We start from the raw sequence: 15,795 nt of genomic DNA, 5'->3' as shown, positions 1-15,795 counted from the left end.
AACCCTGCCCTCTGTACCTTTCTCACCACCCGCTTCCCTTCTCCTGTCATCCCCCTACCACCCGGGAAAAAAAGAGATTGCCCCCTCCTTCCACTAGCCCACCCTCCCACCCAAAGAACAACTTCTTCTGCGCAGCTTGTTTTCTAGGCAGCAGCGCTATTGTGATGTCATCGGGGGGCATTGTGACAAGCCGCCAGTGTTCCGTCTCTTCATGTTGTGCACTGTTCAAACCGAAAATACATCAACAGGCAGGCTACAGAAAAGCTTACTAACAAAGGTTAGAGAGGGGCTTTCTCAGAGGGCTTTTTACAGTTTGTCTATTCCCAATTAGCCGGTTTAGTATACTTAATGAAAGTACTAATTCTTTCATAGGCCGCCCATTCTTAGTATTTGACGTTCAGGTAACAACAGGTAACTTTATTTGGAGTGGAAGCAGAGAGATAACACCAGATGCCAATTGTAGATCCTCTCACACCTGTGGTCACTGCAGCATCTGACTCCACTTTGTCCAAAAGGGATCTATTCCATTCAATTACACATGATCTAGATTAGACTGACAACAAGATACTGCACGGGACATAGCAGAGTTGGTGAAGTTGAGTGGTGATGAGTTTGCTATTTGGATGAATAAAGCAAGTAAAAAGTGTGTTAGATAAAAATTCATTTCAATTCGCTAATCGGGCTAATATGAATCAGGTGAATCGAGTTCTGCTTTTGGAAACTGGGTTAAGAAGGGGTGCACCGTTCCTGGAGGTACTGCAATACCAGGTCAATGCGTGGAGTGGACAGAGCAAGCTCTTTTTCCATCTCCCTGTTCTAAAAATCCATTTAATATATGGTCCCCAGATAGGGGACGTATCAGATATTAAACTGATAAGAACAGATACTACACTTGATCTTAGCCAAAAGGCCGAGAAGCGATAACCAGAATTGGTTTGGGCCTCGAGTGGCACCCTGGCCTATGCCGGACACATCTTAGGGAGAGAGAGCGAGAGGGAGACAAACCCACGCCTACACAAGACATTTTGTCACCCAAGCCAACCCTTGAAAAGGCTGCTTTGCAGAGCAAAAACAAGAAGAATGGTGCGTTTTGCAGCCGCCGCCCACTGCAATGAATCTGAATAACTCCTCCTTTAGGGCGCAAGCAACTCCCCTCCCCCTTGCAGTCTTTCCAATTCACGATACAAAAAGACGGACAGGACAGGTTGCCTGACTTTCCGTCACTGCCACCCTTTGCCATCCTTACCCGTAGAAAGCCCTTTCATCATCCCCAAACCCTAATCTTTTCCCTTTCCTTCCCAGCCCCCAAACCCTGCCCTCTGTACCTTTCTCACCACCCGCTTCCCTTCTCCTGTCATCCCCCTACCACCCGGGAAAAAAAGAGATTGCCCCCTCCTTCCACTAGCCCACCCTCCCACCCAAAGAACAACTTCTTCTGCGCAGCTTGTTTTCTAGGCAGCAGCGCTATTGTGATGTCATCGGGGGGCATTGTGACAAGCCGCCAGTGTTCCGTCTCTTCATGTTGTGCACTGTTCAAACCGAAAATACATCAACAGGCAGGCTACAGAAAAGCTTACTAACAAAGGTTAGAGAGGGGCTTTCTCAGAGGGCTTTTTACAGTTTGTCTATTCCCAATTAGCCAGTTTAGTATACTTAATGAAAGTACTAATTCTTTCATAGGCCGCCCATTCTTAGTATTTGACGTTCAGGTAACAACAGGTAACTTTATTTGGAGTGGAAGCAGAGAGATAACACCAGATGCCAATTGTAGATCCTCTCACACCTGTGGTCACTGCAGCATCTGACTCCACTTTGTCCAAAAGGGATCTATTCCATTCAATTACACATGATCTAGATTAGACTGACAACAAGATACTGCACGGGACATAGCAGAGTTGGTGAAGTTGAGTGGTGATGAGTTTGCTATTTGGATGAATAAAGCAAGTAAAAAGTGTGTTAGATAAAAATTCATTTCAATTCGCTAATCGGGCTAATATGAATCAGGTGAATCGAGTTCTGCTTTTGGAAACTGGGTTAAGAAGGGGTGCACCGTTCCTGGAGGTACTGCAATACCAGGTCAATGCGTGGAGTGGACAGAGCAAGCTCTTTTTCCATCTCCCTGTTCTAAAAATCCATTTAATATATGGTCCCCAGATAGGGGACGTATCAGATATTAAACTGATAAGAACAGATACTACACTTGATCTTAGCCAAAAGGCCGAGAAGCGATAACCAGAATTGGTTTGGGCCTCGAGTGGCACCCTGGCCTATGCCGGACACATCTTAGGGAGAGAGAGCGAGAGGGAGACAAACCCACGCCTACACAAGACATTTTGTCACCCAAGCCAACCCTTGAAAAGGCTGCTTTGCAGAGCAAAAACAAGAAGAATGGTGCGTTTTGCAGCCGCCGCCCACTGCAATGAATCTGAATAACTCCTCCTTTAGGGCGCAAGCAACTCCCCTCCCCCTTGCAGTCTTTCCAATTCACGATACAAAAAGACGGACAGGACAGGTTGCCTGACTTTCCGTCACTGCCACCCTTTGCCATCCTTACCCGTAGAAAGCCCTTTCATCATCCCCAAACCCTAATCTTTTCCCTTTCCTTCCCAGCCCCCAAACCCTGCCCTCTGTACCTTTCTCACCACCCGCTTCCCTTCTCCTGTCATCCCCCTACCACCCGGGAAAAAAAGAGATTGCCCCCTCCTTCCACTAGCCCACCCTCCCACCCAAAGAACAACTTCTTCTGCGCAGCTTGTTTTCTAGGCAGCAGCGCTATTGTGATGTCATCGGGGGGCATTGTGACAAGCCGCCAGTGTTCCGTCTCTTCATGTTGTGCACTGTTCAAACCGAAAATACATCAACAGGCAGGCTACAGAAAAGCTTACTAACAAAGGTTAGAGAGGGGCTTTCTCAGAGGGCTTTTTACAGTTTGTCTATTCCCAATTAGCCGGTTTAGTATACTTAATGAAAGTACTAATTCTTTCATAGGCCGCCCATTCTTAGTATTTGACGTTCAGGTAACAACAGGTAACTTTATTTGGAGTGGAAGCAGAGAGATAACACCAGATGCCAATTGTAGATCCTCTCACACCTGTGGTCACTGCAGCATCTGACTCCACTTTGTCCAAAAGGGATCTATTCCATTCAATTACACATGATCTAGATTAGACTGACAACAAGATACTGCACGGGACATAGCAGAGTTGGTGAAGTTGAGTGGTGATGAGTTTGCTATTTGGATGAATAAAGCAAGTAAAAAGTGTGTTAGATAAAAATTCATTTCAATTCGCTAATCGGGCTAATATGAATCAGGTGAATCGAGTTCTGCTTTTGGAAACTGGGTTAAGAAGGGGTGCACCGTTCCTGGAGGTACTGCAATACCAGGTCAATGCGTGGAGTGGACAGAGCAAGCTCTTTTTCCATCTCCCTGTTCTAAAAATCCATTTAATATATGGTCCCCAGATAGGGGACGTATCAGATATTAAACTGATAAGAACAGATACTACACTTGATCTTAGCCAAAAGGCCGAGAAGCGATAACCAGAATTGGTTTGGGCCTCGAGTGGCACCCTGGCCTATGCCGGACACATCTTAGGGAGAGAGAGCGAGAGGGAGACAAACCCACGCCTACACAAGACATTTTGTCACCCAAGCCAACCCTTGAAAAGGCTGCTTTGCAGAGCAAAAACAAGAAGAATGGTGCGTTTTGCAGCCGCCGCCCACTGCAATGAATCTGAATAACTCCTCCTTTAGGGCGCAAGCAACTCCCCTCCCCCTTGCAGTCTTTCCAATTCACGATACAAAAAGACGGACAGGACAGGTTGCCTGACTTTCCGTCACTGCCACCCTTTGCCATCCTTACCCGTAGAAAGCCCTTTCATCATCCCCAAACCCTAATCTTTTCCCTTTCCTTCCCAGCCCCCAAACCCTGCCCTCTGTACCTTTCTCACCACCCGCTTCCCTTCTCCTGTCATCCCCCTACCACCCGGGAAAAAAAGAGATTGCCCCCTCCTTCCACTAGCCCACCCTCCCACCCAAAGAACAACTTCTTCTGCGCAGCTTGTTTTCTAGGCAGCAGCGCTATTGTGATGTCATCGGGGGGCATTGTGACAAGCCGCCAGTGTTCCGTCTCTTCATGTTGTGCACTGTTCAAACCGAAAATACATCAACAGGCAGGCTACAGAAAAGCTTACTAACAAAGGTTAGAGAGGGGCTTTCTCAGAGGGCTTTTTACAGTTTGTCTATTCCCAATTAGCCGGTTTAGTATACTTAATGAAAGTACTAATTCTTTCATAGGCCGCCCATTCTTAGTATTTGACGTTCAGGTAACAACAGGTAACTTTATTTGGAGTGGAAGCAGAGAGATAACACCAGATGCCAATTGTAGATCCTCTCACACCTGTGGTCACTGCAGCATCTGACTCCACTTTGTCCAAAAGGGATCTATTCCATTCAATTACACATGATCTAGATTAGACTGACAACAAGATACTGCACGGGACATAGCAGAGTTGGTGAAGTTGAGTGGTGATGAGTTTGCTATTTGGATGAATAAAGCAAGTAAAAAGTGTGTTAGATAAAAATTCATTTCAATTCGCTAATCGGGCTAATATGAATCAGGTGAATCGAGTTCTGCTTTTGGAAACTGGGTTAAGAAGGGGTGCACCGTTCCTGGAGGTACTGCAATACCAGGTCAATGCGTGGAGTGGACAGAGCAAGCTCTTTTTCCATCTCCCTGTTCTAAAAATCCATTTAATATATGGTCCCCAGATAGGGGACGTATCAGATATTAAACTGATAAGAACAGATTTTTGATTTAATGAAGCTTTCCAAAGCACCACAAAAAATGCATGACCGAAGTCACACCAAAAACAGTGCAAAGGCTAGGATTCGTGTGGACCCCACCGTGAGGAGAGGGTCCCCAAAAATCAACCCCGTCCCTCCGAGCCAGAAGGCCACAGCAAGGGTCGGGGATCTTCGGTGCTCCCCCAAGCCGAAGCCTGGTTGAGCCTTGTCGTTGCTCCCAGCGTCCACCCAGGCATCTTACCCAAGTGGAGTAGAGAGCTACTAGTTGTTGGTTTCGCAGCCGAAACTGCCCGGACCGTCAACCGGTGTTGGTTTCTCAGCCCAAGGCTAACCGGACCTCCAACCGGGTGTTGGTTTCTCAGCCGAAGCTGACCCAGACCTCCAACCGGGTGTTGGTTTCTCAGCCGAAGCTGACCCGGACCTCCAACCGGGTGTTAGTTTCTCAGCCCAAAGCTGACCAGACCTCCGACCGGGATTATAAAAATTTCCCTTCCTAGCCAGAAGGCCGGGATAGGGTAATGTGCTCAAAAAGTATGAAAAGGCAAGGTACGGTGTGCTACAGAGCCCAAGGCTTGCCGGGGTCCCAAGCCAGCAAGCTCAGACTCACTCCAGGGTCATCAGTCCTGGGGCACGTTGTACCATAGCCCCCCACCCTTACTCAGTCTAATAGCCTCGATCCTGGTAGGGCCATGTTTTCCTCTAGATGAATATACTATCCACCCAGAGTACTAGCAAGCGCAACCTTCCAGTGTGCATTGTATCATTGTACTAAGGTGGCCTGGTGCTTAAACCACCTCTTCGAACAACACTACACTTGATCTTAGCCAAAAGGCCGAGAAGCGATAACCAGAATTGGTTTGGGCCTCGAGTGGCACCCTGGCCTATGCCGGACACATCTTAGGGAGAGAGAGCGAGAGGGAGACAAACCCACGCCTACACAAGACATTTTGTCACCCAAGCCAACCCTTGAAAAGGCTGCTTTGCAGAGCAAAAACAAGAAGAATGGTGCGTTTTGCAGCCGCCGCCCACTGCAATGAATCTGAATAACTCCTCCTTTAGGGCGCAAGCAACTCCCCTCCCCCTTGCAGTCTTTCCAATTCACGATACAAAAAGACGGACAGGACAGGTTGCCTGACTTTCCGTCACTGCCACCCTTTGCCATCCTTACCCGTAGAAAGCCCTTTCATCATCCCCAAACCCTAATCTTTTCCCTTTCCTTCCCAGCCCCCAAACCCTGCCCTCTGTACCTTTCTCACCACCCGCTTCCCTTCTCCTGTCATCCCCCTACCACCCGGGAAAAAAAGAGATTGCCCCCTCCTTCCACTAGCCCACCCTCCCACCCAAAGAACAACTTCTTCTGCGCAGCTTGTTTTCTAGGCAGCAGCGCTATTGTGATGTCATCGGGGGGCATTGTGACAAGCCGCCAGTGTTCCGTCTCTTCATGTTGTGCACTGTTCAAACCGAAAATACATCAACAGGCAGGCTACAGAAAAGCTTACTAACAAAGGTTAGAGAGGGGCTTTCTCAGAGGGCTTTTTACAGTTTGTCTATTCCCAATTAGCCGGTTTAGTATACTTAATGAAAGTACTAATTCTTTCATAGGCCGCCCATTCTTAGTATTTGACGTTCAGGTAACAACAGGTAACTTTATTTGGAGTGGAAGCAGAGAGATAACACCAGATGCCAATTGTAGATCCTCTCACACCTGTGGTCACTGCAGCATCTGACTCCACTTTGTCCAAAAGGGATCTATTCCATTCAATTACACATGATCTAGATTAGACTGACAACAAGATACTGCACGGGACATAGCAGAGTTGGTGAAGTTGAGTGGTGATGAGTTTGCTATTTGGATGAATAAAGCAAGTAAAAAGTGTGTTAGATAAAAATTCATTTCAATTCGCTAATCGGGCTAATATGAATCAGGTGAATCGAGTTCTGCTTTTGGAAACTGGGTTAAGAAGGGGTGCACCGTTCCTGGAGGTACTGCAATACCAGGTCAATGCGTGGAGTGGACAGAGCAAGCTCTTTTTCCATCTCCCTGTTCTAAAAATCCATTTAATATATGGTCCCCAGATAGGGGACGTATCAGATATTAAACTGATAAGAACAGATACTACACTTGATCTTAGCCAAAAGGCCGAGAAGCGATAACCAGAATTGGTTTGGGCCTCGAGTGGCACCCTGGCCTATGCCGGACACATCTTAGGGAGAGAGAGCGAGAGGGAGACAAACCCACGCCTACACAAGACATTTTGTCACCCAAGCCAACCCTTGAAAAGGCTGCTTTGCAGAGCAAAAACAAGAAGAATGGTGCGTTTTGCAGCCGCCGCCCACTGCAATGAATCTGAATAACTCCTCCTTTAGGGCGCAAGCAACTCCCCTCCCCCTTGCAGTCTTTCCAATTCACGATACAAAAAGACGGACAGGACAGGTTGCCTGACTTTCCGTCACTGCCACCCTTTGCCATCCTTACCCGTAGAAAGCCCTTTCATCATCCCCAAACCCTAATCTTTTCCCTTTCCTTCCCAGCCCCCAAACCCTGCCCTCTGTACCTTTCTCACCACCCGCTTCCCTTCTCCTGTCATCCCCCTACCACCCGGGAAAAAAAGAGATTGCCCCCTCCTTCCACTAGCCCACCCTCCCACCCAAAGAACAACTTCTTCTGCGCAGCTTGTTTTCTAGGCAGCAGCGCTATTGTGATGTCATCGGGGGGCATTGTGACAAGCCGCCAGTGTTTCGTCTCTTCATGTTGTGCACTGTTCAAACCGAAAATACATCAACAGGCAGGCTACAGAAAAGCTTACTAACAAAGGTTAGAGAGGGGCTTTCTCAGAGGGCTTTTTACAGTTTGTCTATTCCCAATTAGCCAGTTTAGTATACTTAATGAAAGTACTAATTCTTTCATAGGCCGCCCATTCTTAGTATTTGACGTTCAGGTAACAACAGGTAACTTTATTTGGAGTGGAAGCAGAGAGATAACACCAGATGCCAATTGTAGATCCTCTCACACCTGTGGTCACTGCAGCATCTGACTCCACTTTGTCCAAAAGGGATCTATTCCATTCAATTACACATGATCTAGATTAGACTGACAACAAGATACTGCACGGGACATAGCAGAGTTGGTGAAGTTGAGTGGTGATGAGTTTGCTATTTGGATGAATAAAGCAAGTAAAAAGTGTGTTAGATAAAAATTCATTTCAATTCGCTAATCGGGCTAATATGAATCAGGTGAATCGAGTTCTGCTTTTGGAAACTGGGTTAAGAAGGGGTGCACCGTTCCTGGAGGTACTGCAATACCAGGTCAATGCGTGGAGTGGACAGAGCAAGCTCTTTTTCCATCTCCCTGTTCTAAAAATCCATTTAATATATGGTCCCCAGATAGGGGACGTATCAGATATTAAACTGATAAGAACAGATTTTTGATTTAATGAAGCTTTCCAAAGCACCGCAAAAATGCATGACCGAAGTCACACCAAAAACAGTGCAAAGGCTAGGATTCGTGTGGACCCCTCCGTGAGAAGAGGATCCCCAAAAATCAACCCCGTCCCTCCGAGCCAGAAGGCCACAGCGAGGGTCAGGGATCTTCGGTGCTCCCCCAAGCCGAAGCCTGGTTGAGCCTTGTTGTTGCTCCCAGCGTCCACCGAGGCATCTTACCCAAGTGGAGTAGGGAGCTACTAGTCGTTGGTTTCGCAGCCGAGACTGCCCGGACCGTCAACCGGTGTTGGTTTCTCAGCCCAAGGCTGACCGGACCTCCAACCGGGTGTTGGTTTCTCAGCCCAAGGCTGACCGGACCTCCAACCGGGTGTTGGTTTCTCAGCCCAAGGCTAACCGGACCTCCAACCGGGTGTTGGTTTCTCAGCCAAAGCTGACCCGGACCTCCAACCGGGTGTTGGTTTCTCAGCCCAAAGCTGACCGGACTTCCGACCGGGATTATAAAAATTTCCCTTCTTAGCCAGAAGGCCAGGATAGGGCAATATGCTTGGAAAGTATGAATAGGCAAGGCGCGGCGTGCGACAGAGTCTGAGGCTTACCAGGGTCCCAACCTAGCAAGTTCAGACTCCCTCCAGGGTGTCCATTCCTGGGGCACATTGCACCATAACCCCCACACTTACTCAGTCTAATAGCCTCAATCCTGGTAGGGCCATGGTTTCCTCTAGATGGATATACTATCCTCCCAAAGTACTAACAAGTGCAACCTTCCAGTGTGCATTGCATCATTGTACTAAGGTGGCCGGAGCCTTAAACCACCTTTTCGAACAATACTACACTTGATCTTAGCCAAAAGGCCGAGAAGCGATAACCAGAATTGGTTTGGGCCTCGAGTGGCACCCTGGCCTATGCCGGACACATCTTAGGGAGAGAGAGCGAGAGGGAGACAAACCCACGCCTACACAAGACATTTTGTCACCCAAGCCAACCCTTGAAAAGGCTGCTTTGCAGAGCAAAAACAAGAAGAATGGTGCGTTTTGCAGCCGCCGCCCACTGCAATGAATCTGAATAACTCCTCCTTTAGGGCGCAAGCAACTCCCCTCCCCCTTGCAGTCTTTCCAATTCACGATACAAAAAGACGGACAGGACAGGTTGCCTGACTTTCCGTCACTGCCACCCTTTGCCATCCTTACCCGTAGAAAGCCCTTTCATCATCCCCAAACCCTAATCTTTTCCCTTTCCTTCCCAGCCCCCAAACCCTGCCCTCTGTACCTTTCTCACCACCCGCTTCCCTTCTCCTGTCATCCCCCTACCACCCGGGAAAAAAAGAGATTGCCCCCTCCTTCCACTAGCCCACCCTCCCACCCAAAGAACAACTTCTTCTGCGCAGCTTGTTTTCTAGGCAGCAGCGCTATTGTGATGTCATCGGGGGGCATTGTGACAAGCCGCCAGTGTTCCGTCTCTTCATGTTGTGCACTGTTCAAACCGAAAATACATCAACAGGCAGGCTACAGAAAAGCTTACTAACAAAGGTTAGAGAGGGGCTTTCTCAGAGGGCTTTTTACAGTTTGTCTATTCCCAATTAGCCGGTTTAGTATACTTAATGAAAGTACTAATTCTTTCATAGGCCGCCCATTCTTAGTATTTGACGTTCAGGTAACAACAGGTAACTTTATTTGGAGTGGAAGCAGAGAGATAACACCAGATGCCAATTGTAGATCCTCTCACACCTGTGGTCACTGCAGCATCTGACTCCACTTTGTCCAAAAGGGATCTATTCCATTCAATTACACATGATCTAGATTAGACTGACAACAAGATACTGCACGGGACATAGCAGAGTTGGTGAAGTTGAGTGGTGATGAGTTTGCTATTTGGATGAATAAAGCAAGTAAAAAGTGTGTTAGATAAAAATTCATTTCAATTCGCTAATCGGGCTAATATGAATCAGGTGAATCGAGTTCTGCTTTTGGAAACTGGGTTAAGAAGGGGTGCACCGTTCCTGGAGGTACTGCAATACCAGGTCAATGCGTGGAGTGGACAGAGCAAGCTCTTTTTCCATCTCCCTGTTCTAAAAATCCATTTAATATATGGTCCCCAGATAGGGGACGTATCAGATATTAAACTGATAAGAACAGATACTACACTTGATCTTAGCCAAAAGGCCGAGAAGCAATAACCAGAATTGGTTTGGGCCTCGAGTGGCACCCTGGCCTATGCCGGACACATCTTAGGGAGAGAGAGCGAGAGGGAGACAAACCCACGCCTACACAAGACATTTTGTCACCCAAGCCAACCCTTGAAAAGGCTGCTTTGCAGAGCAAAAACAAGAAGAATGGTGCGTTTTGCAGCCGCCGCCCACTGCAATGAATCTGAATAACTCCTCCTTTAGGGCGCAAGCAACTCCCCTCCCCCTTGCAGTCTTTCCAATTCACGATACAAAAAGACGGACAGGACAGGTTGCCTGACTTTCCGTCACTGCCACCCTTTGCCATCCTTACCCGTAGAAAGCCCTTTCATCATCCCCAAACCCTAATCTTTTCCCTTTCCTTCCCAGCCCCCAAACCCTGCCCTCTGTACCTTTCTCACCACCCGCTTCCCTTCTCCTGTCATCCCCCTACCACCCGGGAAAAAAAGAGATTGCCCCCTCCTTCCACTAGCCCACCCTCCCACCCAAAGAACAACTTCTTCTGCGCAGCTTGTTTTCTAGGCAGCAGCGCTATTGTGATGTCATCGGGGGGCATTGTGACAAGCCGCCAGTGTTCCGTCTCTTCATGTTGTGCACTGTTCAAACCGAAAATACATCAACAGGCAGGCTACAGAAAAGCTTACTAACAAAGGTTAGAGAGGGGCTTTCTCAGAGGGCTTTTTACAGTTTGTCTATTCCCAATTAGCCGGTTTAGTATACTTAATGAAAGTACTAATTCTTTCATAGGCCGCCCATTCTTAGTATTTGACGTTCAGGTAACAACAGGTAACTTTATTTGGAGTGGAAGCAGAGAGATAACACCAGATGCCAATTGTAGATCCTCTCACACCTGTGGTCACTGCAGCATCTGACTCCACTTTGTCCAAAAGGGATCTATTCCATTCAATTACACATGATCTAGATTAGACTGACAACAAGATACTGCACGGGACATAGCAGAGTTGGTGAAGTTGAGTGGTGATGAGTTTGCTATTTGGATGAATAAAGCAAGTAAAAAGTGTGTTAGATAAAAATTCATTTCAATTCGCTAATCGGGCTAATATGAATCAGGTGAATCGAGTTCTGCTTTTGGAAACTGGGTTAAGAAGGGGTGCACCGTTCCTGGAGGTACTGCAATACCAGGTCAATGCGTGGAGTGGACAGAGCAAGCTCTTTTTCCATCTCCCTGTTCTAAAAATCCATTTAATATATGGTCCCCAGATAGGGGACGTATCAGATATTAAACTGATAAGAACAGATACTACACTTGATCTTAGCCAAAAGGCCGAGAAGCGATAACCAGAATTGGTTTGGGCCTCGAGTGGCACCCTGGCCTATGCCGGACACATCTTAGGGAGAGAGAGCGAGAGGGAGACAAACCCACGCCTACACAAGACATTTTGTCACCCAAGCCAACCCTTGAAAAGGCTGCTTTGCAGAGCAAAAACAAGAAGAATGGTGCGTTTTGCAGCCGCCGCCCACTGCAATGAATCTGAATAACTCCTCCTTTAGGGCGCAAGCAACTCCCCTCCCCCTTGCAGTCTTTCCAATTCACGATACAAAAAGACGGACAGGACAGGTTGCCTGACTTTCCGTCACTGCCACCCTTTGCCATCCTTACCCGTAGAAAGCCCTTTCATCATCCCCAAACCCTAATCTTTTCCCTTTCCTTCCCAGCCCCCAAACCCTGCCCTCTGTACCTTTCTCACCACCCGCTTCCCTTCTCCTGTCATCCCCCTACCACCCGGGAAAAAAAGAGATTGCCCCCTCCTTCCACTAGCCCACCCTCCCACCCAAAGAACAACTTCTTCTGCGCAGCTTGTTTTCTAGGCAGCAGCGCTATTGTGATGTCATCGGGGGGCATTGTGACAAGCCGCCAGTGTTCCGTCTCTTCATGTTGTGCACTGTTCAAACCGAAAATACATCAACAGGCAGGCTACAGAAAAGCTTACTAACAAAGGTTAGAGAGGGGCTTTCTCAGAGGGCTTTTTACAGTTTGTCTATTCCCAATTAGCCGGTTTAGTATACTTAATGAAAGTACTAATTCTTTCATAGGCCGCCCATTCTTAGTATTTGACGTTCAGGTAACAACAGGTAACTTTATTTGGAGTGGAAGCAGAGAGATAACACCAGATGCCAATTGTAGATCCTCTCACACCTGTGGTCACTGCAGCATCTGACTCCACTTTGTCCAAAAGGGATCTATTCCATTCAATTACACATGATCTAGATTAGACTGACAACAAGATACTGCACGGGACATAGCAGAGTTGGTGAAGTTGAGTGGTGATGAGTTTGCTATTTGGATGAATAAAGCAAGTAAAAAGTGTGTTAGATAAAAATTCATTTCAATTCGCTAATCGGGCTAATATGAATCAGGTGAATCGAGTTCTGCTTTTGGAAACTGGGTTAAGAAGGGGTGCACCGTTCCTGGAGGTACTGCAATACCAGGTCAATGCGTGGAGTGGACAGAGCAAGCTCTTTTTCCATCTCCCTGTTCTAAAAATCCATTTAATATATGGTCCCCAGATAGGGGACGTATCAGATATTAAACTGATAAGAACAGATACTACACTTGATCTTAGCCAAAAGGCCGAGAAGCGATAACCAGAATTGGTTTGGGCCTCGAGTGGCACCCTGGCCTATGCCGGACACATCTTAGGGAGAGAGAGCGAGAGGGAGACAAACCCACGCCTACACAAGACATTTTGTCACCCAAGCCAACCCTTGAAAAGGCTGCTTTGCAGAGCAAAAACAAGAAGAATGGTGCGTTTTGCAGCCGCCGCCCACTGCAATGAATCTGAATAACTCCTCCTTTAGGGCGCAAGCAACTCCCCTCCCCCTTGCAGTCTTTCCAATTCACGATACAAAAAGACGGACAGGACAGGTTGCCTGACTTTCCGTCACTGCCACCCTTTGCCATCCTTACCCGTAGAAAGCCCTTTCATCATCCCCAAACCCTAATCTTTTCCCTTTCCTTCCCAGCCCCCAAACCCTGCCCTCTGTACCTTTCTCACCACCCGCTTCCCTTCTCCTGTCATCCCCCTACCACCCGGGAAAAAAAGAGATTGCCCCCTCCTTCCACTAGCCCACCCTCCCACCCAAAGAACAACTTCTTCTGCGCAGCTTGTTTTCTAGGCAGCAGCGCTATTGTGATGTCATCGGGGGGCATTGTGACAAGCCGCCAGTGTTCCGTCTCTTCATGTTGTGCACTGTTCAAACCGAAAATACATCAACAGGCAGGCTACAGAAAAGCTTACTAACAAAGGTTAGAGAGGGGCTTTCTCAGAGGGCTTTTTACAGTTTGTCTATTCCCAATTAGCCGGTTTAGTATACTTAATGAAAGTACTAATTCTTTCATAGGCCGCCCATTCTTAGTATTTGACGTTCAGGTAACAACAGGTAACTTTATTTGGAGTGGAAGCAGAGAGATAACACCAGATGCCAATTGTAGATCCTCTCACACCTGTGGTCACTGCAGCATCTGACTCCACTTTGTCCAAAAGGGATCTATTCCATTCAATTACACATGATCTAGATTAGACTGACAACAAGATACTGCACGGGACATAGCAGAGTTGGTGAAGTTGAGTGGTGATGAGTTTGCTATTTGGATGAATAAAGCAAGTAAAAAGTGTGTTAGATAAAAATTCATTTCAATTCGCTAATCGGGCTAATATGAATCAGGTGAATCGAGTTCTGCTTTTGGAAACTGGGTTAAGAAGGGGTGCACCGTTCCTGGAGGTACTGCAATACCAGGTCAATGCGTGGAGTGGACAGAGCAAGCTCTTTTTCCATCTCCCTGTTCTAAAAATCCATTTAATATATGGTCCCCAGATAGGGGACGTATCAGATATTAAACTGATAAGAACAGATACTACACTTGATCTTAGCCAAAAGGCCGAGAAGCGATAACCAGAATTGGTTTGGGCCTCGAGTGGCACCCTGGCCTATGCCGGACACATCTTAGGGAGAGAGAGCGAGAGGGAGACAAACCCACGCCTACACAAGACATTTTGTCACCCAAGCCAACCCTTGAAAAGGCTGCTTTGCAGAGCAAAAACAAGAAGAATGGTGCGTTTTGCAGCCGCCGCCCACTGCAATGAATCTGAATAACTCCTCCTTTAGGGCGCAAGCAACTCCCCTCCCCCTTGCAGTCTTTCCAATTCACGATACAAAAAGACGGACAGGACAGGTTGCCTGACTTTCCGTCACTGCCACCCTTTGCCATCCTTACCCGTAGAAAGCCCTTTCATCATCCCCAAACCCTAATCTTTTCCCTTTCCTTCCCAGCCCCCAAACCCTGCCCTCTGTACCTTTCTCACCACCCGCTTCCCTTCTCCTGTCATCCCCCTACCACCCGGGAAAAAAAGAGATTGCCCCCTCCTTCCACTAGCCCACCCTCCCACCCAAAGAACAACTTCTTCTGCGCAGCTTGTTTTCTAGGCAGCAGCGCTATTGTGATGTCATCGGGGGGCATTGTGACAAGCCGCCAGTGTTCCGTCTCTTCATGTTGTGCACTGTTCAAACCGAAAATACATCAACAGGCAGGCTACAGAAAAGCTTACTAACAAAGGTTAGAGAGGGGCTTTCTCAGAGGGCTTTTTACAGTTTGTCTATTCCCAATTAGCCGGTTTAGTATACTTAATGAAAGTACTAATTCTTTCATAGGCCGCCCATTCTTAGTATTTGACGTTCAGGTAACAACAGGTAACTTTATTTGGAGTGGAAGCAGAGAGATAACACCAGATGCCAATTGTAGATCCTCTCACACCTGTGGTCACTGCAGCATCTGACTCCACTTTGTCCAAAAGGGATCTATTCCATTCAATTACACATGATCTAGATTAGACTGACAACAAGATACTGCACGGGACATAGCAGAGTTGGTGAAGTTGAGTGGTGATGAGTTTGCTATTTGGATGAATAAAGCAAGTAAAAAGTGTGTTAGATAAAAATTCATTTCAATTCGCTAATCGGGCTAATATGAATCAGGTGAATCGAGTTCTGCTTTTGGAAACTGGGTTAAGAAGGGGTGCACCGTTCCTGGAGGTACTGCAATACCAGGTCAATGCGTGGAGTGGACAGAGCAAGCTCTTTTTCCATCTCCCTGTTCTAAAAATCCATTTAATATATGGTCCCCAGATAGGGGACGTATCAGATATTAAACTGATAAGAACAGATACTACACTTGATCTTAGCCAAAAGGCCGAGAAGCGATAACCAGAATTGGTTTGGGCCTCGAGTGGCACCCTGGCCTATGCCGGACACATCTTAGGGAGAGAGAGCGAGAGGGAGACAAACCCACGCCTACACAAGACATTTTGTCACCCAAGCCAACCCTTGAAAAGGCTGCTTTGCAGAGC

The 15,795-nt window shown here is 47.4% G+C and overlaps 11 non-coding genes and 1 pseudogene across 11 annotated transcripts; all 12 read right to left on the bottom strand.

Annotated features, from left to right (window-relative positions):
- Window positions 1–731: 731 nt before the first annotated feature.
- LOC142262196 (U2 spliceosomal RNA) lies at window positions 732–922 on the bottom strand. The gene has a single exon (XR_012729642.1). It is a non-coding gene; the product is annotated as a U2 spliceosomal RNA (small nuclear RNA).
- Window positions 923–2,039: 1,117 nt separating this feature from the next.
- LOC142262195 (U2 spliceosomal RNA) lies at window positions 2,040–2,230 on the bottom strand. Its single transcript, XR_012729641.1, has one exon. It is a non-coding gene; the product is annotated as a U2 spliceosomal RNA (small nuclear RNA).
- Window positions 2,231–3,347: 1,117 nt separating this feature from the next.
- LOC142262194 (U2 spliceosomal RNA) lies at window positions 3,348–3,538 on the bottom strand. Its single transcript, XR_012729640.1, has one exon. It is a non-coding gene; the product is annotated as a U2 spliceosomal RNA (small nuclear RNA).
- A 1,117-nt stretch (window positions 3,539–4,655) lies between these two features.
- Window positions 4,656–4,848, bottom strand: LOC142262293 (U2 spliceosomal RNA). Its single transcript, XR_012729727.1, has one exon. It is a non-coding gene; the product is annotated as a U2 spliceosomal RNA (small nuclear RNA).
- Window positions 4,849–6,767: 1,919 nt separating this feature from the next.
- LOC142262193 (U2 spliceosomal RNA) lies at window positions 6,768–6,958 on the bottom strand. The gene has a single exon (XR_012729639.1). It is a non-coding gene; the product is annotated as a U2 spliceosomal RNA (small nuclear RNA).
- A 1,117-nt stretch (window positions 6,959–8,075) lies between these two features.
- LOC142262311 (U2 spliceosomal RNA) lies at window positions 8,076–8,271 on the bottom strand. Its single transcript, XR_012729744.1, has one exon. It is a non-coding gene; the product is annotated as a U2 spliceosomal RNA (small nuclear RNA).
- Window positions 8,272–8,968: 697 nt separating this feature from the next.
- Window positions 8,969–9,110, bottom strand: LOC142262335 (U2 spliceosomal RNA; annotated as a pseudogene).
- A 1,117-nt stretch (window positions 9,111–10,227) lies between these two features.
- Window positions 10,228–10,418, bottom strand: LOC142262266 (U2 spliceosomal RNA). Its single transcript, XR_012729705.1, has one exon. It is a non-coding gene; the product is annotated as a U2 spliceosomal RNA (small nuclear RNA).
- A 1,117-nt stretch (window positions 10,419–11,535) lies between these two features.
- Window positions 11,536–11,726, bottom strand: LOC142262191 (U2 spliceosomal RNA). The gene has a single exon (XR_012729638.1). It is a non-coding gene; the product is annotated as a U2 spliceosomal RNA (small nuclear RNA).
- A 1,117-nt stretch (window positions 11,727–12,843) lies between these two features.
- LOC142262190 (U2 spliceosomal RNA) lies at window positions 12,844–13,034 on the bottom strand. Its single transcript, XR_012729637.1, has one exon. It is a non-coding gene; the product is annotated as a U2 spliceosomal RNA (small nuclear RNA).
- Window positions 13,035–14,151: 1,117 nt separating this feature from the next.
- Window positions 14,152–14,342, bottom strand: LOC142262189 (U2 spliceosomal RNA). The gene has a single exon (XR_012729636.1). It is a non-coding gene; the product is annotated as a U2 spliceosomal RNA (small nuclear RNA).
- A 1,117-nt stretch (window positions 14,343–15,459) lies between these two features.
- On the bottom strand, window positions 15,460–15,650 carry LOC142262188 (U2 spliceosomal RNA). The gene has a single exon (XR_012729635.1). It is a non-coding gene; the product is annotated as a U2 spliceosomal RNA (small nuclear RNA).
- Between the last annotated feature and the right edge of the window lie 145 nt (window positions 15,651–15,795).

This window comes from Anomaloglossus baeobatrachus, unplaced genomic scaffold, assembly GCF_048569485.1.
Source record: "Anomaloglossus baeobatrachus isolate aAnoBae1 unplaced genomic scaffold, aAnoBae1.hap1 Scaffold_243, whole genome shotgun sequence".
Classification (NCBI taxonomy): Eukaryota; Metazoa; Chordata; class Amphibia; order Anura; family Aromobatidae; genus Anomaloglossus; species Anomaloglossus baeobatrachus.
Note: the sequence above shows the minus strand (reverse complement) of the source record. Positions and strands in the feature narration are given on the sequence as shown.